Source organism: Coenobita brevimanus, chromosome 71 (genome assembly GCF_032717465.1).
Source record: "Coenobita brevimanus isolate Jiangsu-jjx chromosome 71, ASM3271746v2, whole genome shotgun sequence".
NCBI classification, from domain to species: Eukaryota; Metazoa; Arthropoda; class Malacostraca; order Decapoda; family Coenobitidae; genus Coenobita; species Coenobita brevimanus.
Genome location: NC_137024.1, coordinates 37,196,099 through 37,211,324, shown reverse-complemented (window position 1 = coordinate 37,211,324; position 15,226 = coordinate 37,196,099). Strand labels below are relative to the sequence as shown.

Genomic DNA, 15,226 nt, shown 5'->3' with positions numbered 1-15,226 from the left:
CTACCGTACCTCTAGTAACTCCTCCACTAACAAGTTGTCCCCCCTCCCCCCTCCTCTTTCAGTTCTTGCTACCGCCAATTTTAATTAACTTATGGAAGACTTGTATTGGAAAACTGGCTATTGGTCTAGCGGATAAGACCACCAGCAAACACACTGCCAACAGTCCTGACCTCCGCCCTTATTAAAGCCTCCCTTGCATATTTCCCCGCTCTCGTAAATCACATTTCCTTTGCCGTTGCCGCTTCTACTTCTGCGCTCGGATAATCCCTGGGGTTCGATAAAAGGTCACGAGACTCCAACATGAATTTCAGGCACGCAACTCTGTTACCACGTACCGCCACTCGATCATGCCAAACAATTCTGCACACGTGCTATCAGGAATATATTTTTAGCTTTATGGTATTTTGATAGTCATGAAATACACAGAACACCTCGGTTCCAATTGCATTATGTTATTCCTACGTATAAGAACTCTCGATATCTAACTCATGGCGCTTGTTTTCAGTGCCGTAAACTGTTCAAACTGACTAATATAGTGTACATACTGAAACTATGTTTAGTGACATAATACAGCAGTTTTGACCCGACTCGTATTTGAAGACAGTAAAAGTCAGGAGGGGACTCTTGTATCTTCTCAATACACAACCTCCATATGTGGGTATTTTTCTTCCACGTACGGTACATTTCTATGCGCATCACACTACGTTATTCTTACATATAAGGCCTTGCGATATGAAATATTCATGACAGTTCTACTGAAATCGTATAATGCTACTCCTATACAGAAAGGTCTCCATTAATGCTTCTACTTAAATAGTATTATGTTATTCCTAAGTAAAAGGCACTTCGAGAACTGTGAAACATACTAACACTTGTATTCAAATCACACTGCCATTCCTATGTAAAAACGGACAATAAAGGATTGGATGACATGGCCTTTCGACATCAATAAAATACATAAACACTTCTATTCAAATCACATCATGCTATTTAGCCAATTGTATACATGACTTTGTAAGTACAAACAATGCTGCACCTGTAACCCGATGTATACACCCCGACACAATTACATCAATTATAACTCCAGAAAAACACACTCCAACAAGGACATGGACAAAAACGAGTAGGCTAAGCACAATACATTTCTCTATCGGGGACGTGTTCATAATTTTCTTGAGCTGAAGGTATGTACAGGATCGTCTGTTTATATTTTTTTCTTTAAACTTATGACAGCTACTAAACACCGGCTGGCTGGCTTCATAGGTTTTCTAGAGCCAAAATTATGCTGAGGATCGTTCAGTTATACATTTAACATCCCAACCAACGTGAAAATACTATCTCATCTGTCTGTCTACTACCTGACGCAGCATCCTGTGAGAGGCGGTCAACACAAAAGGTTTAGGTGTGTTCTACCCCTACTCTGTGACTACCCCTCTTCCCACAATCACTCTGCTTACAATAATCACGCACCCTATAGTTCACTCTCTCTCTCCTCTTCCCATCCACACCACTGTACAAAATAAAATTACTCCTGACAGTACAATACGTACCTATTACAGAAACTTGTTATTAGTAAAAGCCGGCAAAGATCTTTTACACATACGATCCCTGAGAGCTTTTGCTCCCTGGCCACCATTCCCGGGCTACATAATTCCCTTAAAATTCTCCGAACCTCTCTTACCAAAAGGGTGGCCAGAATGTAAGGTTGTTATTTTCCCGCACCACCAAAATGGGAGATAATACGGCAGACAAGGGGCGCACCGGTTAAATGCCATGGCCAAGAATTTTTACCCTTTCCTGCTTTGAGTTTTTGGCAGCTGATTAAAATTATCCGTCGCAAGATGGAATTATAAACGAAATTATGTACTCCCAGTCAAATCGTTCGTCGTAACCGCGAAAATAAAATGCACATTAGGTAATTACAGACAAGGGATTGACTTCTACAATACGATCATGATTACACACACAATATATATATATATATAAAATATTCTGTTGTCTCCTCACGATGGGCAACAGAAAATGGGATATACTAAGGCAGAGAAAGTAAAGGCTAGGGTAAAGGTTTTAGCCCCTTCAGCTATGGCACGCCTATTTTTACTTTCCTCTTACATTTTCATTACGGTCACAACATGTCATGTAGGTGGTGGAAAAGGTAAATGTGAGTAAGCCTCAAGGTGAGGAGGCGTGGTCGCTAAGGAGGACAGGAATGGTAAATGAAATAAGTGCATAAGAAAGGAAGGTATGAAAAGTATGAATGCTGGGGCTTAGAATTTGACAGGACCACAGGTGGTTGGATGAATTCTGAGCGGAGGCACATGACGATGGTCTGGCATCTTTTTTTAACTTTTAAACATTGGACTGATCGTCTGGCAGGTAATATGAAGCCCACCTCAAGGAAAAAATAAATTTTCCAGATGGGTAGGTGTATGAGGTAGAATCAGGATTCCATGGACTTGAGTGGTGTGTGAATGATTGTCTGATCCATTTTACTGGACATGCTGTTTAGGGTTGTTCTTAAATCGTGCTTTCTGTTTCCTCGTATTCTGGACCCTGTCTAACCCCATCCTCAGGTGGGAAAAAGAGGCCAAGATGGCGATGGCGATGATGATGACGACATCACAGTTGTGAAGGGATTCATAAAGGCTGTATCCAGCCCGTCCGTTTCGAAAACTCCCTCCTAAATTTAATAAAATAGTTTAATGGTAGAAAGAATAAACCATGAGAGATGTCATTGTCCTGAACGGGTCTACGGCTTCTATACTGAGAATTCTGGTCAGTTTGTGAGGGGAGGCGGTGATAGTGTCTGGGGTCAATGGCACTGATGGTATCCTCGCTTGCCTTCCACCCTCCAGGCGTAGTGCAGCACAGACGTCATCACACTCACATACTCAGGCTCCTCTCTCAGTTTGGGAAAGGAGAGTCGAAGTTACCTGGGCTGAACAAAATCGACTGGAAACAACAAATATAAACCGAAAAAGCTGTCACCCCATTCTGGGAATTCTAGTCAATTTCTTAAGAGGAAGGGGTGAGGGTGTGTGCGGTCAGTGGCACTAATGGTGTGGCCTTCTGGCGTGGGGTGGGGATGTGATGGCGGGCAGTGAGGCGGCAGGGAAGTATCGCTGCGGATTACACCCAGGATGAAAGCCGCACGAAGGGAAAGTCAGCCAGGCGGGAAAGAAGACTGGACCTAGGAAGAGAAGATGAGTTTGGTGAGCTGGAGGACTAGGGAGACAAAGTAAAGAGTGGATGGAGGAGGAGAAAAAGCTGGGCAGGCGGGGAAGAAGAAGTAAAATAAATGCCGTGAAATGCGGGAAGGAAGAGGTAAAATACGAATGTAGGAAAATAAGGAGTAAGGGAAGACTACAGTGGAGGAATGGAGGATGAAGGATATGCAGATTTAAAAATGCAGACGGAAAGACAAGTGTATCTGAATGGAGGAAAACGGGGGAAGACTAAATGTAGGTAAGGAAAGAATAGAAAATCAGGCAGGCTGAAAGAAGAGTGCAGGAGGCAGATAACTGTGCTGAGGAAAGAAGAACGGCAGAAGGAAAAAGACGACTGGAGGAAGTGTCGTGGGGTGAAGGAGGACAAAAGAGAGAGGAAATAACAGTGAAGAGGAGAGTTAAGAAGGAGAGAATGAAGCGTGAAGGCCGAAGACGAGTATAGCGGAATGGAAGATGACAGAGCAGTGACAGTCAAAATATGAGGACACCTGAACTGGAATGGGATGGTGAATGAGTACATGAGTAAATACGGAGAAGGGGGACAGGAAGCGACGAGAAGTGAGTGGGTGGATAAACGACGAGCTAAGTGAGGTAGTGGGTGAATGAATGGGGGGAGGGTGATAGGTCAGGCCAATACTACCAACAATCGAGACTGACTGGCGGCTGGTCTGATCTTTAGGGGCTTCAAGGGCAGTGGATGAGGCCCTCAAGAAGAGAAGAGGGGGCAGGGGGTAACCAACACAATTGTATATAACACTCCCGAGATCACACACACACACACACACACACACACACACACACACACACACACACACACAAAAGTATCGAGCAAGTTCCATACTCCGACAGAAATGTTGTCAATTTCTCGGCGCTTCAGGGGTAGTCATGAGGCCTGGGGGTGGGGATGGTAATGGGGGCAGGGGGCCCCTACACAACTGCATATCCTTGCCAGGGGTAAAAACATAAGAACAGGAAATCGCCTCCTACTCTTAGCAAAATGCTGTTACTCGCTACCCACCACAACATCTTTCGCATAATTATACGAGCATTGCCTGTACCGAAGACTGCTTCTATTCCTTCACAACAGAGATTCCCCCAGCATGCAAAAAATCACTTGATGAGAGCAGCGATATGAAAAAAGTAACAACGTACTGAAATGGTTAAATATGATGAACGCAGAGAACAACCATGTTACCCTCTTCAGCCAGAGGACGTATCTGCTGTGGCCACCGAACAGACTATGTACTGCAGCAAAGGGGAGACATATTGTAGTGGCGAGATATTATGCATACCGGTACTGTATTTAACACCAAGGCTGGAAATACCTAGCTTAACACAATCGTCCAGAGACAAGAAGGATAAAACAGAAAAAAACGTCAGAGTAGTGAAAGGGTTAGCACTCACACAATTCCATGGCTCATTTGAATATAACCGAATTTTCTAGAGTTGTTCCGATCATGAGGGATAATGGTATTAGTATGCACACTCTCAGGCTCATTTAACCACTTTCAGCTGAATAAAATCATCTGGAATTAAATGAAATTAAATGCTAAACAAGATGCCAGTCTTTTTATGATCAAGAAACGTAAAAAGAGTGTGTGTGTGTGTGTGTGTGTGTGTGTGTGTGTGTGTGTGTGTGTGTGTGTGAGAGAGAGAGAGAGAGAGAGAGAGACTCCTGAGTGTGGTGGCTGGGATGGTGGAATTTAAGACTGGTGGCCGCGGGAGGCTGCGACACCAAACTTTGTGAGGGTCGGCACCAGGACGTGATATCTACGACAGACAGGCACGCGGCGCACACCACACCACACCACACCACCACAAACCACACCACGCGCACACGGACGCAAAGCGATGAGGCAAGGGATAAAGAGGGAAGGAGGGAGGAAGGAAAGTCACTAACGAAATGACAGGACAAAGGGAGGCAGAGAAGGCGATTCACCCAGAGGAAAGAAATGAGAGGGAGGGAGGGACGGACGGAAGGAAGGCGGGTCACAAAGTTAAAGTGGAGGAAGAAGGGAAGGAGGTCAGCAAGGAAAAGGCAGGAAGGAAGAAAAAAAAAAAGGGGGGGGGGAGAAAGAGGGGCTACCCAGTGAGACAGAACGAAAGGTCACCAAGTTAGAGGGAATGACAGGAGGGTCACCAAAATAAAGTGACGGGAAGAGAAGTCACCAACAAAAGGAGTCAGGGACAAAGGGTCACCAAACAACAGAAGGAAGAAGCGTCACTAAACTCTAAGGGCCTGACGGAGAGAGGAAAGGTCACCAAATAAGAAAGAAAAGAAAGGAAGATAGATAAAGGAAGGAGAAGGGGAAGTCGGGTCAGCACGTCAATAGGGGCAATAAGGGATGGAGAGGTAGAGAAAGCGGGTGGGTGCGGCAGGCCTGGTGTGGACACTGCAAAAGTCCCGGCTCCTGCACACAACCTTCCGAGTCACAATATATCAAACTCCTAAAACACAAACATTTACGCTGTAACAAAAAGTGGCAGAGTGCCCATGTGTTTCTGAACACTTACAGAGTTCAAACTTTTCGATATTTTTTTCACCACTGTACTTGAAAACCAACCCTGGTCAACAGCCAAGCGAACGTCTTTCTACCACCGACTGACCCTTTCACTACCACGACGTCAATGGTATTATATTCTCGCTACCGCCAGCCAACTGTAATCGCCTCCGAGGACTCCTCGCAGTGAAGGGGTTCGGAGGTCTTAATTACTTTTCAGGATTACGAAGTCTATTTTATTTTAATCTTATCAACGATAGACGATTTAATTCTTCAGGAGGGATCCCTCAAAGTGAGGAAGAAAGAAGCAGACTTTACTTCAAGAGGTTTTATTTCGTTCTTGCTACTACAGACGGCTTTTTTATGGGAGGAAGGGTGATGTCTCGTAGTAAAGGGGGGATTGAGGTGTATAAGAGGGTGAAGAGCAACCAAGGTGAGGGAGCCACTGAGTCGCGCCAACACCCATGCATCACCGCCGCTCAACCAATTAAAAACTACTTTCAACTCGACAAGTTATAACACGGACCTGGGGCGCAATTAAAACTTTGGTATCGTTACCCGTTATCACACAGGCGGAACAACTACAAGGAACAAAGTGTATGCAGCCACAGGTGACTTTAATTAACAACTTCCTAATAGAGTGCAATTGTCCACACCAGTTTCCCCTTCATCCACATATTTCCCCCGATAACAAATCATCTCACAGTTTCACGCAACACCAGTCTCAGCTAACACTCTCTTCTCCACCAGCTCTCACCCACTGTCTCATAACCACCATATTACCATACACAACACAGACCTAAAAAACATAATTTCCTTCTTCATCATACTATATATATCACCAATACTCACCCAAAACACAAAACCTCACCCACATATCCTATACCTTTTCACCTCACCTCTCTGTACCCACACAAAACACAGCACCACACCACGCGCGCGCGCACACACACACACACCGCCCCACTGTCTCCACATAAAACCCAATAAAACACACTAACAGCGACACTCATTCCCCCTCCCCCCCTTAAATACACCACACACCATACCTCTCCTCATCCCATCCCATTGTACCCACACTACACCCATCCAACAACACACCCACACCCTCACAGCCTCCCTCCCTCCCCTCCTCTGCTCTGCTCGTGCCTCCCCATCTCTCTGCAGTTTTTGCCTGACTCCCTGGTCAATAACAGTATCCGGCGCTGTCAGCCTGTCAGCCATATTATAGACGTGCCAGTGATTACAACCCGCTGGTCCTCTCTCATCCCTTACCACCTTATCTTATCCTCCCATCTCTCAGTCTCTTAGTTAAGTTACCTTTCTCACTCAGCTTCTGTGTAATCTCCCTTTTTCTCTTTCTTTTAACCTTTTCTTTGTTGTCTTCATTCTCTCATCATTACAACCCGCTGCACCTCTTGCACCCCATACCACATTTTTTCCCCTTCTTCCTTCTATCTCCGTCTCTTCGTTATTAGGTTAGCTCTCTCATTCAGCTTCCGCCTAATCGCCCTTTTCCTTGATCATATGCATATTCCCTAAATTCCCTTCCTTAGTAACTAGAACCTGCTGATTCTCTCGCATCCCTTAACTTAATCTCATCCTCCTATCTCTAAGTCTCTTCGTTAATCTCATCATTCACTTCTTCTATAATCACTTCTCGACTGATCCTATACCTTTTCTCCTATAATATCTCCTCTCGCCAATGTTTCCTTCATTTGATATATACGTCTCTCAGTTTCTCTTATCCATCTAGCTCAGTTCGTAAATGCAGGAACATCTCTAATGATTTTCACAAACAATTTTTGACGCGAGATGCTTCACTCCCAAAGACTTTAGCGAAGTCAAGATCCGTGCAGCTCTCACGTTTAGTGTTTTATGCTTGTTTCTAAACTTTTTGTCCTACTGTAGATTATTCCCCTCCCTCAATTCTCCTCCATCATATTCCCCTCAGTTTCTCATATGTCTTGCCTCTGGCACTAACTCCAAGGTTTCTCTTTCATAAACTCTCCTATGTCTCTCGCAGAATCGTTTACAAATTTTCTATTTTATCTCCATTCCTCAGTTTCTACATATTTTCTCCTTTCACGTATCTCTTGCATTCCTGCCTCGGAAATGGAATAAAGCTAACTCAGCTTTTATTCAAGAAAATTCAAATTTCTTACGACCAGCAATAACAAACGAACGCAACACGAGAAAAACGAATCCAATTTCACACAAGCACGAAAAGCTCAGAGTATTTCATGAAGAGATTTCCAACCTCCTGTTTATATTTTCTTTTCTTTCATTGCCACAGAGAAATTATCTATCATTTTTCTGACGCCGCATCCTGTGAGACTGACTCTGTAATATATTTCCTAGGATATTTGTTCCTGCTCGGTAACGCCCTCTCCTTCCATGACACAAACCTCCCTCATATACCCTCCTGCCCTCTACAACTGCAGTGAACAGATCTTTTATACTCTGCCTCAGAACTGCCAAAACTTTACGAAATCTTGCTTCACTAATCACTTCCATGCACACGGACTGGGAAGGGTAATTACGCTCACAGCTCGGCGTTCCAGCTGTATGAAGGGATTAGTGACCGCAACAGTACATCCACTTCGTTCTTGGTCCACCTCTCCTCCTCCTCCTGCTACCTCACTCCCAAACACCATTCTGGTCAGTCTCATTTTCCAATCACCCCACACGGCTGAATCATCTCGGGATTTATTTATTTTTCCGACCAACCTATATCAGGGTGGAGTCAAGTAATGTGTGAACAAAACCCATTTTCGACGGACGCCTGGGATCACAGGGAGGCAGAGGGGCTGAGCACACCGCCAGAATACCCGTGGCTATGACGCCCCGGCATTTTATCGCTGTATTTCCGTGTTCCGCTATTTTATCCAGAGTTCCGGCGCATGCAGAATATGGCATGGGTAAAGGGGTGCACAGCTGGGGCAGGGATGGCAAACACCAACCATGAGTGAGATGGAGTTGAGATTAGCCCCGGACTAATAGATCTACCCTTGCCATTGGTTGAATAAAATCGCTTGGCAGTTGAAATATTATATTGTCAAATAATCCATCCATTTATCTATCCATCATCATTCAATCTTGCACCGACCCATTAGGAACGTAAGGGCCTGGGGCTAGGTTTCTCAATCCCAATAAATTGGACTGAGCTGATCAATCACAAGACACTGTGCACCTGTATATAAGCAGTATGCCCCAACCAGTCATCGGATCCAAACCCACTACACCAACATGCATACAGTGTTCGCTACATGGTTACCACCCAGTGTACCTGAAAAGTATAAAATTTAATTTAAAAAAATAAAAAAGGAGTACGGAAAGGATTCAAGAAGTTTATTCCTGACCCCTTCACTACAAAAGTTCTCTCCCAGATAAAGAAAACCGTACGGCGGCAGCAAGATTATAACCGTGATGGTAGTGAAAAGGAGGCAAGGACCCCAGCTGTGTTGGGCTAAGACTGCTTGGACAGCTTCCGCCAGGACCATACTGGATCAAAGACGGGCTTTGGCAGCAGGCAATACACGGACAGACAGATGGGTATAGAGACACAGACAAACTGGAGGAGGACGGAATGCAAATCAAGATGAAGATGGAAGGCCGTTGTATGTGTGTATGTATGTAAAAATATATGCATACAGTACACACACACATATATATACAGTATATATATATATATATATATATATATATATATATATATATATATATATATATATACTCAGCCGTTTGAGTATCCACTGCAGGACCGGCCTATCCCAACCAAGGTCGGGACGATACAGCCAATGTATCTCTACCAAGTGGCTTAGGCTGTCTAGCAGAGATTGTATGTAGGGTGAGAAGTGCTTGTAAGTGTAATTGCATGTTGTAGTGGCTTTGGACGTGTGTGTAGTCTGTGAACCAAGTGTAATCGGCCCGCGCAAGCCGACTGGGTGCAAGCATACTTTATAGTAAGCGACACCGGTTCAATCACAGCACCCCTTGTGTCCGGCAATGCAGTAAGTGGCCGGGTGAACACTCCCAAAGTTTATTACCCTGGCGAGGCGCGAACCCTGGTTCACCCGTGTACGAAACGCACACTCTACCACTGCACCACAGAGGCTCCATATATATATATATATATATATATATATATATATATATATATATATATATATATAAATGTAAACGAGTGAAGTTTTACCGTACTGCCTACAGAGTTTGGAAAGTTTACGTCTATAGGCAATGACTGTTACACACACACACACACACACACACACACACACACACACACACACACACACACACACACACGTGCACAAAGGGAAGAGGCACATCGGGACTGAGTTGAAGGCGCAAGACCGCATACAGTGTAGGAAGGTGTGTAGTGATGGAATGGTAGGCTGGGGCAGTACAGGGATATTGTTACGTGGAAGGCTTTTAGCGAGGCCATCCTTTATGCTATACGCGATAATGGCATCAGGGTCCAAAAACACAACAGATACAAATGCAGATAAGTAAACAAGCAGACAGAGAGTAGAACTGCCGTAGCAGCAGCAGCCCCAGGTTTATCTGAAGCGTGAACCTGGTGGGCTGGAAGCTCAAGCCAATCTGCTGCTCACCATCCTCTTCTCGGGGGACAGAAACGTAGTTGAGGGATGTGTGAATAACCAGGCATTTGGGTAACCTGGCTATATCGGTGCCACAACATTAAGGCGTCCCCCTCCACCACCATGCCAACAAACAAATATAAACACAAACTCATTCATTCATCATTCATTCATTGCCAGACGCCATGTATCCCAAACGGGGTGACCAAGGGCTTAGAGTTAATTGTTTTACAGGGAGGGGCACTAATCCTCCACCAACCCCACTTGACACGTAGGGATGCCAACAGCATCTGGTGTTCCCCGGCGGTCACCCATCCAAGTACTAACCAGATCCAACGTTGCTTAACTTCGCTGATCGGACGGGAAGCGGTGTACTCAACGTGGTATGGCACATTTATAGACAGGTGTTTACAGGGAAGCGATAAACAACGGTGGGCAAAGGACAAGGCTGAGATGCAAAGGATACCGTACATGGAAATGAGATGGGATGAAATAGAGAGTTGCAGCCGAGGTAGATGACTGACTGGAGGGACTTTTGTTACCACCCCGGATGAAACACGTGGCATGGCGTCAAGTAAGACAGGGGAATAGATAGATATATGCAAATAAATAGGTGTATGTGGACAGGTGGGTTGCGATGGAAGGGAATGGATGGAACAGAGGAGTGTAATGAAGTCAGAATAAGGCCGCGTGAGGGATATTTGTCACCCAGAAAGAATAATGTGATATGGTGTCAAGGAACAGACAGACAAGCAAGCAGAAAAATAACACTGACAGATAAATAGTACTAGACAACTTAGTTCAAAAGTGGTCTGGGATGGAGTGGAGGGGAGCAGTTGCGTCAAGGTATGAAAATAAACCGTGAGACACACAGATATATACATAGGTTCTATAAATATAAATAGAGAGAGAAGTGTATGCGGAATGGCAAGAGTGAATGGAATGGAATGGAATGGAGGGCCTTAATGGAATCGAGGTGTAAGGTTGTGTGGATTACCTTTTTTCGCCCTGGACTAAATATGTGATACGAGGTAAGGCAGAAAAAAAAAAAAATTGTTAATATTCCCCAGTCAACAGCTGCGCCGCCACTCCCTCTTCAATCATCCTCGCTGGTGCCGTGACTGACAAAGTCATTCTAGGGGGCAAAATAGACTCCGTAGCGCCCGTTCCTCAACGATTTATTTTGCACTGTACACCTTAGCGTTCTTTTTTATCTTATTTGTATTATTTCGATAACAGTTTTTATAATGTTAATAATGATAACGATGATGATGATGATAATGATGATGATGATGATGATGATGATGATAATCATCATCATCATCATCATCATCATAATAATCATAATAATTTGTGGTAGGTGGGGGCGCTCACCATCCACCCACTTGATGTAGTGCTGCTCTTGGGTGTCTTTCTTTCCTCTCCTCCATCCTCTTCTGCCTTTCTTTCCTTCATTCTTTCCTCGTCCTTTTGCCTAAAGGTGACTTTACACCCCCTCTTCTGTCTTTCTTTCCTCTTCCTTCTGCCTGTGGGTGACTAAGTGACAAGCCAAATGGTTTCCTGTACACCAGGGAACCATTTACTACGCTGGGTGGTAACCATATAACCAAATTTGAAGCCTGGTGGATTAGTGGGTAATTAAGGCGCTCCAATCGGATTGAGCCGGAGAAGGTTTATATTCAAGGGATGGATGGGGTTTATTGCTCACATAATGCCACTCAGGGATGAGTGAGGATGGTCACTCTCATCTTAAATGTCAAGACCAACTTGCCTAGCCCCAGGCTCCTAAGCTCCTCATGGGGCAACGAAGAATTGGATAATGGATGGATGGATATAGATAATAATAATAATAATAATAATAATAATAATAATAATAATAATAATAATAATAACAACAGTAATAATAAAAATCCCCCCATCCATTATCTAATCCAGTGTTGCCCCATGAGAAGCGTAGGAGCCCGGGGCTAGGCAAACTGGTCCTGACACATAATATGAGAGTAACCAGCCTCACTCATCCCTGAGTGGCACTTCGTGAGCAATCAACCCCAACCACACCTTGGATAAAAACCTGCACCGACTCAATCCGATTGGAGCGCCTTAATTACCTACTAAACCACCAGGCGCCATAATCTGGTTATATGGTTACCACCCAGCATAGTAAATGGTTTCCTGATGCACAGGAAACCATTTGGCCTGTCACTCAGTGTAGAGTCACCCGTAGATAGAAGGGAGAGGAAAGAAGGAAGGAAATAAAGACAAAAGAGGAAGCAAGGAAAGACAGGAGAGGAAGGAAGGAAGGAAAGAAAAAAGGAAGAGAGGAAAGGGAACGCACCAAACAGCAGCACTACACTGAGTGAGTGGATGGTGAGCGCCCCCACCTACCGGTAATAATGCATCCATCCATCATCCAATCCTACATTGCCCCATGAGAAGCGTAGGAGCCCGGGGCTAGGCAGCTGGTTCCGACATTTAAGATGAAACTGACCAGCTTCACTCATCCCTGAGTGGCATTACATGAGCAATCAACCCCAACCATCCCTTGGATATAAACCTTCACCGGCTCAATCCAATTGGAGCACAATAATTACTCACTAAACCACCAGCCTTCAAATTTGGTTATATGGTTACCACCCAGAGTAGTAAATGGTTTCCTGGTGTACAGGAAACCATTTGGCTTGTCACTCAGTGTAGAGTCACCCACAGGCAGAAGGAAGAGGAAAGAATGAAGGAAGAAAAGACAGAAGAGGGAGTGTAAAGTCAACCGTAGGCAGAAGCACAAGGAACGAATGAAGGAAAGAAAGAAGAGGATGGAAGGAAAGAAGGATGGAAGAGAGAAAAGGGCAGACACCCGAGAGCTGCACTACATCGAGTGAGTGGATGGTGAGCGCCCCAAATACCACTACCGGTAATAATAATAATTAAAAAAATAATAATAATACAATAACAATAATAAATAACAATAATAAAGACAATAGGATACTGACGTGTAATGTGCAGGTTACATCGTAAGGAAGTAGGGAGTGTAACGAAATCTCAATGCCACTTACAATATGGCCTTCAGTAATACGTTCTTGTGTTTTAGATGCGGGAGCATTTCTAGCAGCGGCCGACCAGTTGGTCGCACGCTAAGGACTTTGGCACATAAAGTGTTTCACTCTAGCGATGCCAACCATGGTTCCTTAACTATCTAGTGCTTCTGTGCTTGTTCCTACTCCGTGACGACTTCAGCTCAGGGGAAATATCTTGCAGTAAAAAGGTAAGAAATAGGTTCCATTAACACTTTCGTCAAGCATTTTATGGGTATTACTACATTCAGTATGATGACATATCTTATTTTCCTATCGTCAAGGGACTTAACTCAGGATAGGGGAGGCCTCACGTAACGAAAAGGTTGTCTCCATTAATTAGTTCCCTTTTATGGTTAATTAATGTCTTCATGAATTAGCTCCTTTTTGCACATTTTATTTCGAATGCAACCACACGACTCTATCCGGATTTGGAGATCCCTTAGTAGTGAAGGAATTAAAATAACAAAGTAAATGTCGCAAAAAAATAAATAAGTCACCCAACAGCTCTCGTGCGATATAAAATGCTCTGAGAAGCTGAGCATGATTTTATTATTTTCTTTTATGTGATGAAGAAGGAACCAAAGGCCACGAGCCCGCAATAACTGTTTCCTCCAAGAGAAAAACAAAATACAAGAGAGAGCCAAATTCAAGATCCGATCATTTCGAGATGCCTGGATACAATGTGTTTGAAAGACTAGAGATCATAGGAAGCAGGAAATACAGAAAGAGAGAGACAGTTCCAGAGTTGACTTGTTGCATAAATGAAGGACTGGGAGTAACGGTTAACTCTTGCATTAGAGAGTTGGACAGAAAAGGGATGAGAGTTTGCTGCCAGAAGGGTGCTACGCGCCCGTCGTAGAGGTGGAGGAATACATGCAGACAGTTCAGAGGAGCAATGACCATTGAAGTAGCGATATAAAAGAGATAAAGACGCAACAGTGCGGCGAAGAGACAGAGGTTGAAGGGAGTCAGTACGAGGAGGAGAGTTCTATCTATCTATCTATTGCCAGACGCCTCAATCCCGTTTGGGGTGGCCACAAACAAATCGCCTCCAAGTCGCCCTGTCCCCCGCCATTTCACTGCCCTGCTCCCAACTCACACGAAAAGTAATTGACTCCACCCAATTGAGAAGACTTGTATGTGGGGAACCTCCCCACACTTGAGAGTTGTACCCCACACAGGGGCGGATAAAACCCGTGTAGAGTCAACAATTGTGCAGGGGTAAAGAAGGAACGGAGTCGGCTTAGCACACTTAATCTCTTAGAAGCAGATTATACAAGAGCTGTAATATGATCTTTCCAAGACAAGTCCTGAGTAAATGAAACCCCAAGCATGTTCAATGATGATCCAGAATTAAGCTGAATATTAATTAAACAATAGTGGATACACCTGTGGAAGATATTGTCGGGTTGATTGGTGTAAGAACTGAGTCTTTGATGCATTAAAAACAAAAAGTGTGTGTGTGTGTGTGTGTGTGTGTGTGTGTGTGTGTGTGTGTGTGTGTGTGTGTGTGTGTGTGTGTGTGTGTGTGTGTGTGTGTGTGTGTGTGTGTGTGTGTGTGTGTGTGTGTGTGTGTGTGTGTGTGTGTGTGTGTGTGTGTGTGTGTGTGTGTGTGTGTGTGTGTGTGTGTGTGTGTGTGTGTGTGTGTGTGTGTGTGTGTGTGTGTGTGTGTGTGTGTGTGTGTGTGTGTGTGTGTGTGTGTGTGTGTGTGTGTGTGTGTGTGTGTGTGTGTGTGTGTGTGTGTGTGTGTGTGTGTGTGTGTGTGTGTGTGTGTGTGTGTGTGTGTGTGTGTGTGTGTGTGTGTGTGTGTGTGTGTGTGTGTG

The 15,226-nt window shown here is 44.4% G+C and overlaps 1 protein-coding gene and 1 pseudogene across 1 annotated transcript in view; both read right to left on the bottom strand.

Moving 5' to 3' along the window:
* The window catches only part of polo (Serine/threonine-protein kinase polo), a 290,744-nt gene that overhangs the window by 100,435 nt on the left and 175,083 nt on the right, over positions 1 to 15,226 (bottom strand). The window lies entirely within an intron of this gene.
* Positions 10,611 to 10,730, bottom strand: LOC145406923 (5S ribosomal RNA; annotated as a pseudogene).